Source organism: Amblyomma americanum, chromosome 4, assembly GCF_052857255.1.
Source record: "Amblyomma americanum isolate KBUSLIRL-KWMA chromosome 4, ASM5285725v1, whole genome shotgun sequence".
Classification (NCBI taxonomy): Eukaryota; Metazoa; Arthropoda; class Arachnida; order Ixodida; family Ixodidae; genus Amblyomma; species Amblyomma americanum.
In genome coordinates this window covers 140,819,760-140,842,333 of record NC_135500.1, presented here as the reverse complement: position 1 = coordinate 140,842,333, position 22,574 = coordinate 140,819,760, and the positions used below count along the sequence as shown (strand labels likewise).

At 48.5% G+C, this 22,574-nt stretch overlaps 1 protein-coding gene across 5 annotated transcripts in view; it reads right to left on the bottom strand.

Moving 5' to 3' along the window:
• The window catches only part of LOC144128435 (dopamine receptor 1-like), a 385,821-nt gene that overhangs the window by 113,612 nt on the left and 249,635 nt on the right, over positions 1–22,574 (bottom strand). The window contains exon 1 of one of the 5 annotated variants that reach the window (XM_077661833.1): positions 12,230–13,235. The exons of the other annotated variants lie outside the window; for them this stretch is intronic. The gene's annotated coding sequence lies outside the window, so the exon portion shown is untranslated. Of the gene's footprint in view, positions 1–12,229; positions 13,236–22,574 lie in introns of those variants that run through there. 5 annotated transcript variants of the gene reach the window in all.

The window sequence follows — 22,574 nt, the reverse complement described above, 5'->3', positions numbered from 1 at the left end:
TCTGTATAGAACTGAAAATAAATATGGAATCATACACGTGAAGATAAAACGACCCATGGCAGATGCTAGAGAGGCTTAAGCTGCCTGGGAGCATTCGCGAAGCAACCGCACATACAAGCGTAATGAAACTGTCAAGGTGACCGGGCACGTGATAGGCACGTGCTGAAAGTTGAAAAAAAAGAAAAGGAGCCGGTGAATACACGCGCCCGAAAGTAAAAAAAAAAAAGCGAGAGAAGACTTGGCCGAAATGCGCGCTTTTGGCTGCCAAAGGTTCGTTTTCCAACGAAAAGGAGAGAAGGAAGGGGAGAAGGAAAGCGAACAGCGATTCCTTCGTCGCAGTGAATGCAAGAGATAGAAAAGAAGCCACTTTGGAGACGCGCAAGGTAAGAGGAGCCCGCGGTCGAGACGGAGAAACAATGAGCCCCCCCCCCCTCCCCGCTGGCAGGCTGCAAAGGGGCAAGGTCACACGCTCAAGTCACCTGACGCCAAGACCGACAGCCCGACGCGTGGTAGGCCCTCTCGCCGAGCTATTGGTTTTCCCGACGTCTCGTTTAGCGTTGTAGACGAAAATAAAGGCCTTCTAAACAGGCCACCCGTGCGACGTCTGCTGAGAACTTCATGCAAGCGAGCAGACGTCTAGACTCGCGTCTTTTTCAGGTGTCTCCGCACTTCGAATATGCGATCTTCACGCGCAGTCCCATCATTTAAGCTTTAGTTGTTATATTTCCGTTTTCCCGATTTCTAACCATTCCACATATTTGTGTCGCGTAAGTGTTAAGAGGGCAGTCTACACAGAGAGGTCTGATGGTTTTGACAGAGGGTAGAAGTCTCTTGTGAGGGTACAATTCACGACCCTCATGCCCGGAAGCCACTCCAGACATTGTCCGCGAATCTTCCCAGTGCATTACAGCAGGCCAGCATATACACGATAGGGCGGGTGGCTCACAAAATTCATTAACAGCTTCGTCCCTCTGCGGTTCACGTTGCCCCCGACTTCAGTCGAGCACAACTTGTTGGCTCTAGCGGACATTTTCCTTCTTTTTTTCTCACCTCACCGTGTGCCCAGTGTTCTGGGCATCGATCACGTGTCATTCGGGTAACGCCCCAGCTGTCCGGACTGAGAACTATATACGTCGATCACTGCCCGTCTCGTTGTGCGGCTGTCACGCTCAGTAACGCACAGTATGAGCGACCGAAGAGCCGAAGTCTTGCCCCATAGACAATGAGCAGAGATACCGTACGGCGAGGGAAAGAGGAAAAAACGAGTGCGTTAAAAAGGAAGCCGCCCTATACAATGAGTGAAATAAGCACAAATGTGTAGACGCCGGAAGCCGACGCCATTTCGTTTTTACATGTCGCTCTTGTTATTTCGCGTTTTATTTTTCGCCTTAGCAAAGTTCAATGCATGAGTGCACGCGAAGCGGCCATTCAAACTTCTGACAGGAGACGTTCTCTCAATGTCAACTCTCTCCCCGTATCCGGTCGAAATTCGCGGACGAAGTGAGACGCGCGTCAGCTGAGGTGTGCGCGGGTAGTGGTTCGCCTTCCGTCTCGCGTCGTCACGCGGCTCAGGTCCGCAGTTGCAAAAATCTTGCGTCTTGACCTAACCTCCCAGAAAATCGGAGTGGAATTACCGACGTTGAAAATTAACTACAAAAAAAAAAACGAAAACAAAAGAGTTAGAGCGTTGTTAAGTTTCGTGAGTCTTAGGCTTTACAGATACAACTTATTACTACATTTACCCGAACGTGGCCCTTAGGCTTTACAGATGCAACTCATTATTACATTTACCCGAACGTGGCCCAACCAAGAATGAAATTTCACGGTCCCTTTCTCGGGCGCGAAACATAAAAAGAAATTATCGAATTATTAGATAACACCAATTCAATTCGAACGTGACGGATAACTTGAATTTTCTTGCTAGTACAAGAAAAAAAAACGACTACATTCGAGTGAATAAAGTAATATACTGTTAACGTGAATGGTCGCAGAAAACGAATTTCATTTACCGTAGACTTAGCACTGCACGTCACGCGTCGCTGTCTCGCTTTCACTCGAGCGATATTCCATTTGAGAAATTTTGCCTTTTTTGTGCTATTTCAGGAACAATATTTTGCAAAAAAAGGGGATATTTGTGGAGATAAGAAAATATTAACAACTAAATTGCCTCATTCTTTCAAATTTCCCGGAGCTTTAAACCTTTTGCCCTTTTTTTAGGGTGGGGGGAGTTGCCTGAAATAGAGATTGTGTTGTTCTTACTGAGGGAATATGGTTACGGCATAAAACCTGATTGTTTAACTCCTGGCTTTCGATCCCTGTTAATTTGCTTGAGAGCGAAAATCTCAATAAACTAACCTTTCGCGCATTTCACCGAGAAGGCTTCATAAAGTGACTAGTTCAAAAGCCAAAGTAATTTGTACAAGCTGTTTTTTAAGTGTGTTTTTCTTTCAGCGGCTACTTGAGGCGTTTTTTTTTTGTGTGTAGATGCCATGAAGTATAGGAGCGAGACCCCCAATGCATTTCAGCGGGAGTCAGATGCTTTCGGGAGACACTTTTCGTAATTACGAGGGTAAGTTTGCACGGTTGGAGAATTTGTACCTCAGCATCAGTATACGCTATCATGTGAGCATCTGAGGGCGATAAGATCACAGCGCTAGTGTTTAAAGTGGAGATACTGGCTGAGTGCTGCAGCAAACAAGACGCAATGGGAGCATGCACCGCCACGCGACCGCTAATTCATATTCCACACTAGTATTGCTCTTGGAACCTCGAGGCAAACGGCAGTGTTTTTTTATTTAATTTAATTTGACTACGTGACTGCTCATTCTAATGTTATTTCTTATCGTTCGTTTAGCATCGCTTTGTTAATAAGGCTCCGCGCTGTACTTTTTAAATCTTTAAAACCGAATTGAAATCCCGGTGACTCGCAGCAAGTATTTGATACAAGCATGGAAAACGTCTTTACAACGACAGTTGCAAAACTTCATTTTGGCGTCTTTAACAATGTTTTTTTCTACGTTTTAGGTCACAGGGGAAAAAAAAAAACTGTTATAGCCTTTACTCTGTGAGCGAAGTTCGCGGGATGTGAGCACTGCACATTTTACGGATGACCAGAATTTGTTAACAAGTATCTTTCCCGACCAACGTAGATATGGACTTGTAATCAAGACCTGCGGCTGAAGATACTTCGAAAAAGTGTTGGTTTTGTGCCATTTGCAAAATTATTCGACTACAGGCTTCTCTATACAAAAGGGCGGTTATACATGGAGTTTCAACTAAGCCCGCCACTAGTTTTTTTAAAGGTCGGCCTTCTCATATATAAGAATGTATTTCGCGGCACAGTAACACCGATGTTGAAGGGCATCGAAAAGCAGGTGAATCATGTTGCCTACTAGGATTGGCAACTAATTTCTAATAGTCAATTTTTTACTGTTTTATTTGGGCGTCTGATGGCCATTAAGAACTTTGTAGCAGGCCATTGGTAACAGCCATATCAGTTTCTAGAATTTCGAAAACACGGGTCCCCTCGGCACTGTGGCTGACCATATTTTGGCCATCAGTCGCGCCTTTCGAAAACCGCGCGCTTTTGGTGTGCGCACAGCAACGCCCACTAGCATACGTCACTGCGTGCCTCACGTGCCACTTGAGCTCGAGGGGGTACAAAATGAATTCAATATTGCCGCGAATATTTTCATTGCTTGTTCGTTCTTCAAATCTGCTGCCACACCTCTTTATCGCTTTGTTTGCGACGCAAGACGCGACTAGATTTATCTCGATTGATCGCAGCCAGGCAGAGCTGATTCTACGTTGTTCCGGAATGTTCTAGTAACTTTGCACGCTTTATCTCGAAAGTTCGCTATCAGCTTTAAATTGAGCACGGCCGACAGCGGCGGGCATTCCTGATCGACGACCGCCGAGCACGCTTGTCGCTTCGCCGCCGCCGAGTGATTCAGTCCATTTTGGGTGCAAGTCAGCCCAATAAACAGTTTTCTTTTAGAAGACCCTTTTGTCCGCCTTAATCGCTGTTTCGACTGCCGTCACCCCTACGTGACATTTGTGCTCGTGTTTCTTTGTAATTTCTAATAAAGTTCATTGATTGATTGATTGATTGACTGACTGATTGATTACGCTGCACCAGAAGCCTACGCAGCTGCGGAACGAAAAAGTGACAGCGAAATTCTTTTGAAAGACGTGATGTGAAGGCGATCAATGTACAACTAGTACTGCTAAAGCAGATTTGTTGCATCACATCGTACGATATCCTGCGCATATTTAGTTTTGAGCTTAGCGTAACAAAGGAGCGTTGCCCTGCTCCTCACTTGCTGGTCAAACAATGTGTCTTCTAAGGTCTGTGGTCGTGGGGCATGCGTGCAGTTAATTTCTCGCCGAACTGAGCGCATCTTTCATGTCCGCCTCCATCTTGCTCACTCAAATGTGTGGCTTTCAACAGAATGCGAGAACGCATGTCGTCGACGTTGTCACGTGATCATGCCGCCATCTATGAAGTCAGGTGTTTTGTTTTCCAGTGAGTCTCCCGCGTAGTAAATAAAACGCGGATACGCTTGAAGCTATGTTCGCTTGCAAAGAACGTCATGCCAAATATATTGACATTCATAGGCAAACATCGAAGTACCCAGGTATCTGACGTACATCTCTCCTTAGCTTTCTTCCGAGACATTGCAGAAGAGAGAGAGCGAGAGAGAAAGAGAGAAGCGTTATTGCGTTGAAAGGTGAATAGGTCGGCCGGAGGCTTTTAAAGCTACTCATTATGCAAGGTGAGGTAATGGCGCCTTTCGCTATCAAGCTATAAAAAGGAAGCACACAAACCTGAGGAGAAGGCCAAGGCTCTTTGATGGAAAATTTTGCGCAGCTTGAGGGTCTTGAAAGGCAGAGATGGCCCCTCCCTTCCGCCTTGCTGTGGGCGTCATGATTTTTTTTTTTTTTGAGGTGGGGTCTGAATATCTTTTTTTTCATTTTCTTGCTGAGCTGTTCAGGGCGCACCCTGTACGTTACTACATTAGTCAACCTCGGGCGCCGCAGACCACCCATCGCCGTCAAGTTCCAGGGCCCGAGTTCCTCTAAAGGCACACGAACCACGCAAACACTGGTTTTTGAGAATGTATTTTGATGCCCGCGCGGGGGACCGTAGGCTGTGAAGATCAGCACGGTGCACTTCAGCGAGCGCAGGCCCCTATGCAGCGGCGGTCTTAACGCTCGTGCCCCGACCTGCTTAAGAGGGCGACGTCAATTTCGCGGAGCTCGGGAGTTTGAGATGCACTCGAAGAGCGCGCCGCTTTCGGAGCCGGGGCCTTGGAGAGTACGGTCGCAACGTGCTCGTACAAGAAGCCAGGCACGCGGCCCTCATGTACGCGCTCACTGCTGCTGTTCCTCAAAGCGGCGTCGGCTGTTGAGGGTGCGGGGAAGGGGGTGTAGTGGAGGCGGGGAGAGACGGAGTTGTTGAGAGCAAACGCTCCGCTTCTTTGTCTGCTGACAGCCTGCACCGCTGCCGCGCATCTGTCGGTTTCATTGGCTGCACGAGTTGCGTGCAGAGCCTCGGGTGCTGTGGAGCCTGTGGCTCGTCCAGTATGGGCGTACTAAGGCTGCACTCTAAGCAGAAAGGAGTAAAAAGGCAATAAGTTGTCTTCTAACGCACTCCTTTTTGTAGAAGGGAGTACGTTAGAGTACACCTTACTCTCTTTTCACTCACAAATGGGCATATTCGTGTTTTTGAGAGTCACAGATTCATGTACGATTGAGCTATTCTAGAAAAAGGCAGCAGCCAAGTCGTGAGTGGATGAGAAGACGCAGGACGATGACCACTGTTCAGGCAAGTCCGGCTTGTCTAAAACAGCGCAACCACACTGTAATCTATGACAAACAAATTAGATCCGTTAGAAACCACATGAGTTGTCACAGCTCTGAAACACGGATGAACCAAGCGAAAGTGCTTCAAAAGCAAACGTACCGTTGTCAAGACATGGCCTTTTCCTCCAAGACAGCTTAGTGTCAAACCGTCGTGGGTCGGCAGGTGTAGAACGCCTAGTTACCATTTCCATGTCATGCTCAGCAACAGCAGAACCAGCGCCCTTGACGCCGCGAGACTAACCAGATGACACTAACACTCAGGGAGGTTGAGACAGACGGAGAATTCAGGGAGGAAATCCTGAGACTATGCCCGACCTGATTAATGAACGGCTAGCCTGCTACCTGACATTAATAAGCCGTGGATCGTAGGGCCGCCTGAACAAAGAAAGACAAGCTGGCCAGAATTTATGAGCCACTTCTTGTTGCAAGCATGCCTCCTCATCCAATCAGGAGCTTGCTTCTTCGTTCTATAGCAAGGAACGAACAAGAGCTTGACCACCGCTTCCCTTTCCCGACTATTTGTCTTGTCTCCAAAAACGTGTCCGGTAGCAACTAAAACTAAAAAAAAGGAGTAGGCTGTCCTCTAAGCACTCCCTAAGGAAGTGCTCTAGAGGTCACCTTACTCCTTTTTGCTCCTTTCTGTTCAGAGGGCCGGTAGCAACTAAAACTAAAAAAAAGGAGTAGGCTGTCCTCTAAGCACTCCCTAAGGAAGTGCTCTAGAGGTCACCTTACTCCTTTTTGCTCCTTTCTGTTCAGAGTGCCGGTAGCAACTAAAACTAAAAAAAAGGAGTAGGCTGTCCTCTAAGCACTCCCTAAGGAAGTGCTCTAGAGGTCACCTTACTCCTTTTTGCTCCTTTCTGTTCAGAGTGCCGGTAGCAACTAAAACTAAAAAAAAGGAGTAGGCTGTCCTCTAAGCACTCCCTAAGGAAGTGCTCTAGAGGACACCTTACTCCTTTTTACTCCTTTCTGTTCAGAGTGTAGGTTCGGTGGCACTGCACGGAATCCCCGATGCCGTGTGCGTAGTGCGAGCGCAGAGGCGCCTTTGCAAGGCCTGAGTGCGCCTTACCGACCTCCTCTCTCCCTTCCTCAACGTCCTTTCCCTCGCCTCGCGAACGACGGGGTTTGTTTACGCGCTTCGGTCCCCGTTGAGACGAAAAGAGAAGAATGGACGGCGCCGACTGTCGCGACGTCGCTCTGACGTCCGGCGAAGCCCTGCGTCGTCCAGACCACGTACCGGGCCGACATAGATGGCAGCTCAGAGCCAAGCCGTACTGCGCTGCTTGCCAACACAGCAATAAAGCAAGGAAACAGGGTCGAACTTCTCCAGTTAAACTCTACTAATCGCGTATATGGCTTCTGCGTTGCGAACTCCTCGCTTTACTGCCTCTTCCTGTACGTTTTCGGTGCATATGCGAGCCCTAAGTCACCGCCTCGAAGAATCTGACGCATCACAAACTTACTACTTCCTCCAAACGTCGTCTCCAACCTCAGTGCCAAGGTCCTGCCTGCGAATTCTCTGTGCGGCTGCACCCGGTTCAGGGCGCAAGCGCCGCCCGTACCGGCTGGAATGGCGCTGCTGTCATTTGTGACGTGGTATGCAGGATCAAGTGAGAGTGCATCGCCGCGGCGGCAGCAGGCGGGGCTGGGATGGGGCGACCAATTGGGAGATCCAGACGTTTCTTTTGTAGCGATAGCTACATTACGGTAGCATTTCGAGCCTTCAGCGTGGCGGCGCCGCCATCCTGTGGCTGCACCGCCACCCCGTGGCTGCGCCGCCACGCTGTCACGTGGTTGGTCACGTGGTGCGGAGCAGCTGCCGGCGGCGCGGCGCCGTGGCTGATCACGTGACCAGCCACGTGGTGCGGAGCAGCCGCTGCTGCCGGCGGCGCGGCGCGCCGGTGAAACAGCTGCAACAGCTGTGCGCATGCGCGTTGTCAAGTGGAACGAATATGAAGGAGGAAGGCGCAGCGAAACGTAGCGGCGAAAGACTGACTTTGCAATTCAACTGAGCAAGTTCCACTCGGCCAGCTGTAACTATCGCGTCACTCCAGGTTTAACCAGAGATAAACCACCGCCAATTTTTTTTTTACCTTGTGCTTATATTACGACAAATGATAGCACTACCTCCCAACAAAAGAATTGCGTACAAAGCGTCTATTTACTAGCGCAAGCCCAAAGTGGTGTCCGCTTCCTCCCTGCTTTAGTATGTCCGGCTGCGATAGCTGGCCTCTCGGACCATTTTAGATACATGGCTAGAGTAAGTGCGACTGAAATCTGACAAGTAGTGCTATTATACAACACGGCACAACCCTGACAGTTGAATTTGCATCTGATCAGCTTGGCACTCTCTCATAAACACGAAAGACGACAGATAGGCGAGTGAACGAAACAGCTAAATACTGACGACGTTCGGTTTAAACAGAAAAGTTTATGGTTTATGGTTTATGGGGGTTTAACGTCCCAAAGCAACTCAGGCTATGAGGGACGCCGTAGTGGAGGGCTGCGGAAGTTACGACCACCTGGTGTTCTTTAACGTGCACTGACATCGCACAGTACACGGGTCTCTAGAATTTCGCCTCCATCGAAATTCGACCCCCGCGGCCGGGATCGAACCCGCGTCTTTCGGGCCAGCAGCCGAACACCATAACCACTCAGCCACCGCGGTGGCTTTAAACAGAAAAGTAGCATTTCATTCACAGCCTGCGCGAAAGCGTCATGGCGGAACAAGCTAGTCAGCTCTGACTTGACCTGAAGCGATTAATTTCCCTATAGCTCGGCACTTCAGGAAGAACGACCTACGTTCGCAGGCTTCGCCGACCACATTTGTGCTCAACCGAGGACAACTTATGAATTATAGACGCGGCGGGTTCACATGAGACCTTGGAGCACTTAACACTGCTCCACACCCCGGTGAAACGAAGTCGAAAACTGCATAAAGAAAAGATGAGCTGCCGCGACGAATCAGTTAAACGGATAAAAAGAAATAATAAAAATGACGCCCAGTACGTGTTGCCGTTCAGTGTTCGTTTTTGCGGAGAAGGTGCCTAAGAGAGATAGGCGAGTTAAAAAAAAAATATGAGAAAAGTTAAAGTAAAAATACTGAGAGCGAAGAGAGCGGCGCGAGCAGTCTCTGGGCGTTATTAGAAACTCAAGGCCAAGCGAGACGCCTAACGGTAGCCCCTCATAACGCATGCAAGGTAGGTCACAGATAACTCAAGAGACCCAGTAGCATCGGCTTCCTACGGCCGGCCTGGCTGACAGTCATTTTGTGTGCGTAGGTGTGCAAGATGCATGGACTCCCGCTGTGCACGACTCTTAGGAGTTCGCGACGCCCAGATATGCTGTGGGGAACATGGACAGCCCACAGTACCGGAAACAGACGACCGCTGGATGGCCTTTGTTTTCTTTTTCATCGTACGCTCAAGCCGCCGTAATTGCTGAATTGCAGACTATGTCCTTTTCAGTTAAGCCTAGTTCACGGAGCTTCCGTAAAATCCGACGTGATAGCAACTTGTTAAAAGGATGAGAAATAACAAAACACTGCCCGGAACGTTTAAAAATTTTATTTTCTTTTTTTTTTGAGGAAACGAAAGTGCACACTGCCTCACTTCCGGGTGGACACCCCAACTGCGCCGTGAGGGAATTAAAGGATAAAGTAAGCAGTGAAAGAACAAAGATAGATAGAACCACCGCAGTGGAGGGCTTCGAAATAATTTCGACATCAGGGATCTTCAACCGCACCTTCCTTTTCCTAATTAAGACAACTTCTCACCACGAAATATCGCCTGGCGTTATTGCGAATGATTCCGTCAACTTGAAAACAGCGTAACGAAATCCTAGGACTAAAGTTAGCGCGACACCACTGTGTGTACACCGACAGCTCAAAAGCCAATAAAAAATAGCAAATGAGAATATGCGTTAAAATACCTAGCGATAAAGGCCAACGCTACAGTGTGTCGTTCTTTTTCTTTTCTTATCCTCGTCCTTGATAATTCTCAAAGCACGCGGTAAGACACCACTTGCAAACAAGTAACACAACAAGCACTACTCCAAGAGGTCAAAAGGGCATTACTTGGCAGCATTAGCGGCCACGTTAGCTGATCGCACGTGGACATTTAAGAGGCTTATACAAGTGCGTAGTCCGCGCACGTGTTTCGTATACAGCAGCTGTACCATGAATCTCACGAGCATCGTTTCAATGTTGGCAAGTGAACACACAAGCCGACGCCATTAAGTGACGACTCATTGTTTTCTCCGGAGACTCTTAGCAGCCTCCGCTGCGTCACAGGCCTGACCGCCAGCTGGGGACAGAGGCAAGGATTATTGGGTTAATTGGAGGAACATGAAATAGGCTATTGTTTTGGAGATGATGTAGATACGCTGATGATGATCAGGATGTTTCCTCCCCCGCACTACACGCTAGCAATCCTGATGTGAACCTCTTTCCGTCGGAATTTACAAAGCATAAAAAAATGGCGTTTGAATAAAACCGTTCAATTAATTATTTTAACACCCATTCGGTGTACTAACGCAAGCTATGCATTAGGGAGAAGTATGCCCATCAACAGCTTTGGGAAAGGCACCTAAGCGCACAGAGAACAACAACAACAACAACGACAAAACGACCAAGCTCAAACTACTGCAGGCACCATGGTACGAAGATACAAAAATGTTCATTCAAGCTGGAGCGATGGTACAGGGCAGCGGCATTTATGAATACCCGGGCTTTTCGGTGACCAGCTTGCCCACCGCATTACCGTTATACCACGGCGCGATAAAGTGTCACTATATGCTGTCTTTTTCTTTTTCCAAAAGCACTGAGGCTTACATAAAAGTGCACAGATAGCCGAAATGAAGTCGGTTGGTGTACGCCGTGGAAAAAAATAAAGCAACAGGTGAATTTGCGGTGCTAGTGCGTACCGCGAACGGTTGCAGCGTTGGGGCAGAAAGATAACTCCAAACCCTGACGGCGTCGGTTCATGGGCGGACGCGTCCAAGTGTACGCATGGCCGTGAACATTGAAGGAAAGAAGCAGGCCGCGAAAGAAGAATCAACAACGCCGCACTGCTCCCAGCCAAGAAATACTGAGAGTTTAAGCAGGGACAAGTCAATGAAGAAAAGGAAAAAAAAAGAAGAAGGCGCAAGCGCGCGATTCGTATACTAGAACTGAATTTAAAATGTGCCTGCCGCGCTAGCAGGGCTGTAGCTTTTCAAACTTTTCTCCTCGTATCATCGTAGCGGCTTTCATTCTGGCACGTGAGACGAAGGAGGAGAAAGAAGGATAGACAGAGGGGAAAAGAAAAGAAAACTTGTCGCGTCCGACGAAACTTGAACCTGAAGTGCGCAGCCTGTACCGTTCTGTTTGTTCGAGACACCGATCCATCATACACTGGGGCTATGCATAAAAACAAATGGATTGACTGAGAAGAAGGCCGGGTGGGGGGGGGGGGGGGTGTCAATAAATCAGCTGATCCTGCCCGTCAGGGAGAACAAAAATCTTCTCTCTTTCTGTCCCTGTCTATCCGAGCACTTTCCAAAAAAAAAAAAAACGATACTAAAATAGCCTTGGCTGCGCGAGCTTACATGATCAACTTAAGGACAACTAAACACAACCCGCACGAGGTACTCTCTCTGAAAGTCGAATCCAGATCGGAGAAGGCATGAAAGTAACGGGCGCGAATGTGCATTTGTCTAGCATGAGACCTGTGCTGGCTTGGAGACAATTTAATTGGGCCACGGCGCGCACCAGCGTTTAGGCGACAGGCTTTGCCGAGGAGGACCTGACACTCAAAGAAGCGGTTATACTCTAACATCAGCGCCAGTGTAATTTTGCTGCCCTCTATACAGGTGTAGCTGGCGTTACCGTGGCCAGTAGTAAATACCCTCATCTGCAAAAAAAAAAAAAAGGTTCACCTACACCCTTTAGCGGGGGGTCACATACCAAAATAAGGTCCCATCCACAATTAGGTGTTCGAAGAAGGCGCTGAAGCATCATAAAACCGCGTCAAATTTACGAGAGCAAACACAACGTGAAAAAAAATCGAGCCATGAAACTTGCGTTTAACTCGGAGTAAAAACGAGGAAGCCCTTAGATAGAATAAATATCATTCGGTAAACAAAATCACACAGCCCGAGGGTTGAAGTTTGCTCGCATATCAGTCGATTAATGAGGAGCAACCAGCGAAAACAGAAACACACGTGTTAACGCGAGTCATTTCCCCCGCGGCGCCGAACGAACCGCGATATCGAAAGCTTTAACGGTGCGCGGAGTTAACTGTACTCGGGGGACTACTTTCGAAGAACCGCCGAGTTCTTTTTTTTTTCTTCTTTTCCTAACTCGAAGATGAAAGAGATCCAGACTTACTTGCTTTTCCTAGGTAGTCGAATGGTGGAAGAAGGCACACAAGCGTGTGTGGGCTCTACTGACTTCTCTCGTCGCTGATGATCCTGGTCAGCAGCCAGAAGAACACGCCAATAAATAAATCGGCCAGCCAATGCACACCGCTGGCAAGCGCCGAGGTGTTAATCCATTCGAAGAAAGACGATGACTCTCGGACTCGCTCCTCTAGCAGGCGACCTGCCACCGTTGCTTCAAAAGCATCCTCAAAGAACCAAATATCCTGTACCACAGTGGTGCGTCGACTTTACGTCACTCCGATGTCGAGGCAACACTCTTTGCACGTCTACTTAGGGCGCCGACAAGGCAGGAATAATAAAGCACATCCACGAGCTCGCGCTCAGCGCAGAAGACCGGTGGAAGAAACACAGGCGGTCAGTTGAAGACACTCAGTGTCTGTGAAATCCTTGCCATCCTTGGAGCCATGGGTAACAGGGCAGAACATGAGCGTGCACGGCTGAATTGCTGCTCACACCAGAGGGTAAGTTTTAGAGAACGGGACACTTCTGATGGCTGAGAATATATACTCGATTACACGATACTCGGTCGAGAACGGGCAGCCGAATGAGGTAGAAATCCTCTTCTTCGGGGTGTCCCGAAGAGCGAGGTCAACGGAAACCCTGTTCCGATAGGCAGCCAAGTCCCGCCTTAGAGAAGAAGACAATGCGATGCGGCGAAGGCGACGGTCACGTCAGAGCCTCCTCGACTCGTCGACGCCGATGAGGAGCGGAGCGGATGAGCGGAGCGGGAATGAGCGGCGCGACCGCTTCGGCCGTGGTCAGCGCGCGGAGTGCCACGGCGTCGTCTCATCAGTCGCGCGGACGGCGGACGAAGTTGGTCGCTCTGGTGGCGAGGGAGGAGAGGAAGAGAGCAGAGGAGGTACGCGCCTTCGGAGGCAAGGAGCGGCGGCCCGCACGTAAGACCGGTTGCTCATCGGCGCCACGCGGGCTGGCCCGCGAGTAGTGTGCGTGTGTGCCGCTCCGCAGCGCGCAAAAGCGTGCGGCCGCCGCCAGGTGGAATAGAGAACGACGCGGCGCTTGCCGCTAGAGAGTGCTCGCCCTCAGCCCCTCAGTGGGAGTCTCGGGAGCGCTTTGCGCCGGAGCAGGACGCCTCATTCGCGCAGGGCACGTGTGTGTGCGTCCGTGTTCGTGTGTGTGTGCGCGGAGTAGGAGCAAGCGCCTGAAGCCGCCTGCGTTGTTCCGACTCCTGCTGAATGGAAAAGTCGCTCCCGCTCTCATTCTCTCGCTCTCATTCCGCCGCGACACGGAGTAGGAGCGTAGAAAGAGAAGTTTAGCGGAGGCCGCTCTGGAGTTCCGCGGATGAGCGGCTGCGATGATGATGAATGAGCTCAGTGTTGGCGCTCGTCGGTGGCTCAATAGAAATCCGGAATAGAGGAATAGGATTGGAGCAGGGAGATGTGTGCTATGGCGGCATTCACTTTGGGGATTAACTGTTGCGGGTTTATTGGCAGTGCGGACACCGAGAATTGGAGGAGGTAGTCCAGCTGTGAAGTGCGATAAGATTCTACCGTGTAACAGATTATCCTCATCCGAGTGCTGTCCCAGATGGCGCTAAGTTAGACGAGCGAAAAGGGAAAGCACGAACGGAAAAGTTGGATGGATTGATAGAAAAGCCGAGTGCGAGTGAGTCGATGGAAACGTGATGATGGTCGAATTCTTCTTTCATTTGGGATTGAAGCAGCTGTAGCTTCGGTTCCACCTCACGGCTCGGACGAAGTTAGTGCGGATAACCAGCACGTGTGTCGAGAGACGAATAGCGCGGCGGTCGAAGTGCAGATGAAGCAATCTCCAGAGCGAGAGTACCAATGTCACTGTGTTCAGTCCAATAGTCTCGCACGTTACGTTTGCGCAAAGTAAATAGATTGAGTAGACAATAGAATTAACAGAAACCGCCAGAAATCACAAGAGAGAGAGAGAGAAGCAACCCCACAGGAGCATCCAGGTGTAACAAATCGAATGATTAGACTTCACGACGATTCCCTCACTCGCGTATGATAAAGGCAAACGTTAAGGACTAGAATACAACAAGCAGTGAATTTTTGCGCAGTTTCTTTGCAAGTCGAAAAGACCCGTGGAGACATAAAACCACGAGCTAACCTTGTTTACGTCCCACACAAGGTAGCATAGATCGACGCTTTCAGATGGAGCGGCGTCTTTCTTGTTGCACCTAGACAATAAAAATTGCGGCGAAGCCATCTTCACAGCTTGTCACCGGGTAAAACTAGTCTCATGTGATTTCTCTGTTCTCATGTGTTTTTGCTCATGTCCATCCTTAGAAAAGTGCTTCGTGATCACTTAACGGCTGGAAAAGTGAAAAAATAAAGCAGAAAATTCTGAACTTCTTACGCGTCGGCTTTCAGCTCTTTGTGTTCATTCCATTCACCTGGGGCCGTTCTCTGACCGCGGTAAGCTCACCGCTGTGTCACGGCTGGCACAGAAACAAGGCTAACTGTAGTAGTGATATCAATATTATAAGACATTTATTCAATTCACAGATACAATACAGGAAGCGGGCACGCCAAAGCCACATTTAGCTTCGTAGAGTGTCCTGGGTCTGCAGCAATAACCCTCTATTGACAGTCATACGATTTTTCTACAATAATTACGGTACATAATTACACAACGGGGTTACGGGGGTTTAACGTCCCAAAGCGACTCAGGCCATGAGAGACGCCGTAGTGGAGGGCTCCGGAATAATTTCGACCACCTGGGGTTCTTTAACGTGCACTGACATCGCACAGTACACGGGCCTCTAGAATTTCTCTCCATCGAAATTCCACCGCCGCGGCCGGGATCGAATCCGCGTCTTTCGGGTCAGCAGCCGAGCGCCATAACCACTCAGCCACTCCGGCGGCCTAATTACATAACGGAGTAGATCCTTAGGAGAAGGCTTTGTCCAGAAGTGGGCGCAACTTGGTATAATAACGGTGGTAATGGTCATGCATAATTCTGGTCATTAAGTATGGTGCGTGTAAGAAAATTTAATATGTTTTAGTGGCATGTACTTTACGCAGAAAACAGCGACGAAATAATTTAAAGTCGAGTGGGGGGGGGGGGGGGGGGGAGGAAAGGAGAAGAGGCGTTCCAAGCGACGCCACCTACTTGTGCAGGCTTGCATACTGGAACCGGCTGCAGTAGTAGGCGCCTGCAATGGATGCCATTGCTGCTTTGAGCATTGATTCAAGTTGTGTGTAGTAGCAGTGATGTCTCTGCAGCAAAAAAGGCGGGATATTTGGGTGTCCCCACATGGCCAGGTCGGAACTCGGGACTTTCGATTGAAAGGCGGGACATTAGTGACCTTAATTATCGCGCCTTTTGTGTCAGCTTGCATTCCTTAATACTGATAATAGTAATAACGATAATAGTATTATAATTAGTATTTATTATTATTCCTCAAAGCATACAACTTAACAATAAGGCAGGCCCGCAAAAGTCAGCGTGGGGCTTGTCCAGAAATGTTACTACTTCAGATGACAAAACACACAAGAAAAAGATTTAAAGGAGTGGTTTAAGAGATAAGTACCATTGAATCACAGCTATAATAGAGATTCACAAGGAATAAACAAGCCAAAAAGGTGCGACTAGTTTGTATAAAGAACAGAGTTTGTTCGGACAGTCTGGGTTGTTATCAGAGACGCTGGAAAACTGAGTCTTTTAAGGCCTCAACGAAATGTTGGAGCTTGAACTTATAATAAAATTGGACGTAATCATCTAAAGGGAGACTGAGAACAGTAGAGGTTATATCGCCTTGGTTTCTGCGCGAAAATGCGTAGAGTGGCGTGGCACAAATGTGATGATTTTCTCAATGTTCAACATCGGACGTTGACATTCCTGAAATTACTGCTTCAAAAGTAGCGAAAAATTACTTTCAGCACAGAAATAATACGAATAGAGGGCAATTTAGGGTATTCCATTATGACAATAACAATAATAGCCAACTTAAACTTTTCAAAGCACACAGGTCTGCCTTTTTTTCACTAATTTCGAAACATATGTTTTTTTTGATTAGCCTAAGACCTGCAGTGGGGACTTGAAACGGCACTGTCACTCACTCACTCTCTCACACCTACTCTCTCTCATTCACTCAGTCTCGCTCACTCACTCAATGACTCACTCACTTATTCCCTGATTCACTCACACCCACTCACTATCACTCATTCACTTCCATTCATTCACTCACTCTGTCAATCACCCACCCTCTTTCACTCATTCAGTCACTCTCAGTAATCAGTCACTTTCACTCCCTCAGTCACATTCATTCACTCTCGCTCACTCAGACAATCAGTCACCCTAACTCGCTCTTTCTCTTACTAACTCTATCATTGAATCATTCGCTCACTCACTCTGATGCTCTTTCCTCAATCACTGACTCACTCTCATTCGCTCACTCAATCAGTCACTCTCTCACTCAATTCTTCATTCACTCCTTCTCTCTAACTTTCACTCAATCATCTATTAACGAACTTATAAATGCATTGGTGGCTTACTAACAGTCAGCCGACACCAACCTATTTCATCACGACTATATCCTAGGAATACAGTTGACGTCTGTCTTTACAAGCGAACAAAAACCATAGCACTGATATCATGCGTTGTTTATTTTGTCTTTAGTCACTCCGCTTTCCAGTGCTCTCAGCAGCAACGATTGATGTACTGAAAGGGCACGTAACAACAATTTTGCAACAGAGATATGCGAAGGTCACAGCGGAGACGCGATACAACCTGCGTCCTCGAAACCTTATCTCTCGGCCTCGAGTCAACGACACGACCGCAGATGCGGTTTATGTTCCTTTGCTCTCTATTTTACGTAGTTATTTTTTTGAAGTTAAAAGCCCACAGACTGTTGCTCAACAGTGTCACTGACCAAAAAAAAAAAACTATGTCCAACGATTTCCGATGGCACCCCCAAGGCAAAACCTGCACTACGCTCTTTTGCTTGTTAGTTGCGACCGCAGAAGCGACCAGGAGTGTAAAGAAAGGAAAACGAGGCCTGTTCGTATCCACAGCACACACAATCTATGGAGTTCGTGCTTTATTGACCGAAAGATTATATTGCAGCTTGTCATTCACCTTCCTGACTTTGTCCTTTCATTCGAACCGGTGATCCAGTACTGGTTCCTTCTAGGTTGGTTCAAAAAATGGTCTGCATATCTCGCCACCTATCCAAAATAAGACTGATTTTGCATGCACAAATGTTAGAAAATTCTGGCGCCGTACAAAGGCGTCGACTACTTCTTCAAGACTGAGATAAATTTAGCAGCCATGAAAGATTCAAATAGCTCACGGCGACAGGAGAAGACTTATAGAAACGCACAAGTGACACATGATCTGTAGTCTCCGAGAAAAAAAAAAGTAAAAATAGAAATTTTCTCTTTTGTACAAACGCATGTACTACGCCAACAAACGAAGATTCATTCCCATGTAGATGCATGCACAAAGTGGCACACGACCAGTGCGCATAGCACAAGCCCGGTGAAATTCAGGAAAACAAGTATATGGATGTTTGCAGTGACGCGGCTGAAAATGTCTTAGCTCGCTCCTGGCACGATAACTGTATGAAAACGCCCATTGACACCGTATGGATATCTACCGCAGCCAACTGCGTTGTTTCGGGCCAAATAATACCTGCTTTCTAACTCTCCTCGCAATAAACTAAATGTGGTTTTATTTGTTGCTAGTGCGAGAAACGCATTGTGATAAGGAAATCTACATGCGATGATAAGCAACAAAACGGCTAGAAAATAATCGCATGAGGTGGACCAAACGTGCTTCGGGAGGCAAATTTCGGCATTCGGTCACATCTGTGTCGTGCACGTCTGATTCATATCGTTGTTCTGCGTCATGGACTGCCTCTTTTAATCTTTTCTTCCCGGCACAGTCCAAGGCCGGCTTGCACGAAGCAAATGAGAAAGTTTATAGTTGCAAGTCTAGCCTTATTCGCACCTTATTCGAAGTTTTGACCACGGTTCCAGAGGTGTTCTAGATCCTTAGCGTGATTTGAGAAAAGCAAACGCGAACAACTGGCTCACTTTGCCAATGGACACCTCAACCGCGCCGCGATAGAAATAAATGAACGCAAGTTGGAAACGAGTTTTAGTCGGCGGTAGTTTCTCTCACGGCGTGGTTGAGGTGTACACCAGAAAAATGAACCAGCATTTCCTTTCCTGGCCCTGCCGCGGTGGCTCAGTGGTTAGGGCGCTCGACTACTGATCCCAGTTCCCGTGTTCGAACCCGACCGCGGCGGCTGCATTTTTATGGAGTAAAAACGCTAAGGCGCCCGTGTGCTGTGCGATGTCAGTGCACGTTAAAAGAGCCCCAGGTGATCGAAATCATTCCGGAGCCCTCCACTACGGCACCTTCTTCTTCCTTTCTTATTTCGCTCCCTTCCTTATCCCTTCCCTTACGGCGCGGTTCAGGTGTCCAACGATATATGAGACAGATACTGCGCCATTTCCTTTCCCCAGAAACCAATTATTATTATTTATTCCTTTCCTAAAATTCAGCGGAGGCTAATCCTATCGCGGTCTAAACCGGGGAGATTTTAACTCTCTCTTGGATTTGAGGAAAGGAAAGGCGTATAACTGGCCCTCTTTACAGGCGAACACGTTAACCACGCAGTATGAAATAGCTCCGCTCTCGCAGCGCCAGGCTTTACCTCCTTTTCACAGTGTAACGCGTGACGCTGTGTGGTGTGACATTGTCTCCGCCGTTGCACCACCTAAGTTTGGCTATTTAAGTAAACTTTTACAGCTTTCGTTGTAAAACATCGGCCGGCACCACACACTTTCGTCAGGGCACGGACACCTCTGTAGTTAAGGAACCAACGTCCGAGATCGCACGGACGTTCGCCGAGATGTGCCCGCGATTCCGAATATCCCGAGACCGGGCCCCAAGATGCAGTCGCCAGTTCCTCCCCGACAGACACAGGTATGCTGCCACAAGGAGCCGACGCCGCCGCAATCGCTGACGGAACGAATGCCTGGGGCTTCCGTCGACCTCTGGTCGCTGAAGACGACTGGCGCGTTATGCTGCCCGCCGGCAAAAAAAAGTGAGCTACAGCTCGCACAGTTCCGCAGATACTTCTATTTCAGAGAGGAAGAAAGAGAGAGAGGAGAAAGGAGCAAGGGAAAGGTTACGGCCGCCCGCCTGTGAGCAATGCCGGTGTCGTCACCGAAAGTCTTTCCCTTCACTGTCTACCCTCCTCCTCGCAGGGACGCGAGCACGTAGGCCTGCGCTGGTGCTGGCGTCAGCGCCCGGCCTGATTAAAAGGGTGCGCTGTATTTCGTTAGGCGGTCGCCTCCCGCGTGTACCGGCCGTGGCATCAATTAGAGCCGCCGACGACGGCGATGTTAAGTTAGGGGGGACAGCGCCAAGCCGGCAAAGGCGGCCCAGACAACGTGGCTAGGATGGGCTTAGTTCAATGACACTACATGGTGAGTCGAGAGTGGTGGACCCTCGGTGACCAAACAGGCCGCCCCTTAATTGCTCTTTTAACCTTATACACGGGAGCCGCCGGTGGAGGAATAAGCGAGAGGTCGAGGGTCAGGTAGTCTAGAGGAGTAGCGATACACGTTCGATACGAGCGTATCCTCGGCGCAGGTGCTGAGAGTCATCGGCGAGGGGCTGATTGATGGCGCCATTAACATCCCAAGGAAGCCATAGGCAGATAACGAAGGACGGAAGGAAAGACTCGGAGATAAAATCACTGAGCGCATAAATCAAGCTCGGATGTGCACGAGGACGATCAGGGTCAGATTCCGGAGTGTGGAAAAGTCCGGGACAAAAGCGTGTCACTAGTCTCGCACGCATGCAGTACATGAACTGAACAACTTGGGGACACGGAGAAGCAACGATATGCGAGCCTATACCTGCACCATCACAACAATAGCGCCATCTGCTAGGAGCGCCGTGCAGCTTCTCTGAAAGCGTATAGTGCAGCCCCGGGCTAAAACGCATTTCGCGTCGCCGAAAGTGATGCGTCGACATGAAATCTCATTTTCTTCCTCTCCTGTATGTCACTGAGAGCGTAAAGAAGAGGTATCGAAAGAAGGAGAGAGGGAGAGAGAAAGCGTAGTTGTAGTGCTGAGAACAGAGCTGAAGCGAACGAACAACAACAAAGACAGGCCGGGTGTGTCGCCTGTGCATTGACGAAAACGAGAAGTGCGTGCGTAGAAAAAAAAAAGTAAGAAATATAATGGACTTTGAGAGTTTGGCTCGCAAACTCTGGTCACGAAATGTGGACGCGTTTGTGGTACCCTGGCATCGAACCCTGGTGGTACCCTGGCACCGAGCCTTGCTTTACGAACATTTCGATGAACGACGTTGGCTATATGTACACGGGCCGCTTCAGCACAGTGCGCATAAGCATTAATCTCTCCCTCGCTCAGGAGGACGAAGGTGGGGCGGAGGGATACAATGAGCTTTCTGGTCTCCCTTTGCTCCGCCTTCGCATGTTTTAGTTCCTCGCGTCGTTTCGTCACCGTATTGGGGCCGCTGTTTCGACACCTCTTGCGAAACGTTCCGGTGTAAAGCCGCCGGTTCTCTCCACCTGCCCCCGCATCAATCAAAAACGCGTCAGCGGGACTGAGCCAATGCTCTATTTTCACCAGCTCTCTTTGTTCAGCTACTATAAAGGCACGTTATTTTTTTTTTTTTGTGAAGATATCGAAGACAGCGGGGAAGAGAGATCCATTAGCCAGTTGGAAACCATACGTGTGTGTCTGCGTGCGTGCGTGCATGTTTGCGTGCGCGTGCGTTCTAGTGCGTGCATGCATGCTGCGTGCGGACGGACGTCGGAATGATGCCGTCAGCTAAGCGATGAAGAAGGGGCTGAAAAAAAAAATGATAGAGAATAGCCATAGAGGAAGGCTACGGATTAATTTCTCATCAGAAATTTTTTAATGGGCACTCACGTGAAGATATCTTCAGCTAATCCGGAGCTTCGTACACCGGGCTGGCCCAGCGCTGCGTTCCGTCTACTTTTAGTGAGTGTTGGGCAATTATTAGACTAAAAAATGCTTCGCTGCGCCAAATGTAAGGATAGAAGAACAGGAAATAAATAAAAAAAAAGAAATCAGAATATTAAAAGGACACTTAGAAAAGTTAAAGTTGGCCTGTATCGATAGATTGCCGCACTCTTACGACAGAAACGATATATTAACTGAAACGAAACTTTTATAAGCTAGAAAAGGTGAAAAAAGAAGGAAATACAGATGTCACTACCATGGGGCCGATTCCGCAAGGAAACTACAGTGCGTCGACGCAGTTTTCCCCCCCTTTTTTTTCCCGAACGAATCTCAGAGGCTAGGCTAAACCGTCTTTCAATTGAGAACAGCAATCACTGACTTCGTTTCGGTGCAGACGTCACTGGTTTGAACCGATCGGCGGGAAAATTTTTCAATGAAATTTTCTCGGCAATAACTGCGCCTTTTGCAGCCGGACAAACACTAACATAGCCAGAAAGAGCCTACGAACATATTTGTACTATGTACAAAAATTGGATGGGGCTATTCTCAAAGTCCCTTGAAGGCGCATTTAGGGAACCATTCTACTTCACGTGGGCGCGAATAAACGAAGAACGAATGAATGAATCGATGAATCGATGAATCAATGAATGGGACTTCATTGGACATGAAGTTTCGGAAGAACTCGTTAGGACACGAAGGCCGCTGCGTGGATGGTAGAATCAAAACACGAATACGCATATTTCGGAGTAGAAAGGCAGTAAGCTGTCTTCTAGAGCACACCCTTTTATAAAAGGGAGTGCACTACACTCTGAACACAAATACACCTATATGGGAGTAAAAAGGGGGTAAACTGTCCTCTAGAGAACACCCTTTTATAAAATGGAGTGCACTAGAGGGCAGCTTCCTTCCATTTTACTCTTTTTTACACGCAGGAGTTCCGTGCGATTGCGGGTGATTTTTAAAGGTGGGCAAGGGCTGCTCTAGGAAGAGTGCCGAAGCCTGCACATAGGCCTTAAGAAAACTTCATCCGACATTCCTCAACATTTCCCTGCTAACACATACATCCTAATTTCTGTTAACAAATAAAGAATTAAGGAACAGTCAGACATGGAACAGGTTTTCAATACTGGCACTGCCGAATGTGCGCGGCGTGTTCTGTGAACACATCCGTCAGGGTTTACAGCCTGAGCAGCTTCCGTTCGCGTTCGGTTTCCGTTTGTATGTGTGTGCGAAGCACATAAAACAATGTTGTGACATTAAATAAATGTTGTGAAGAGACAGCACTCGTCGTCGTGTAATTTTCGTGGCCACTCATTTTGTCGTGCT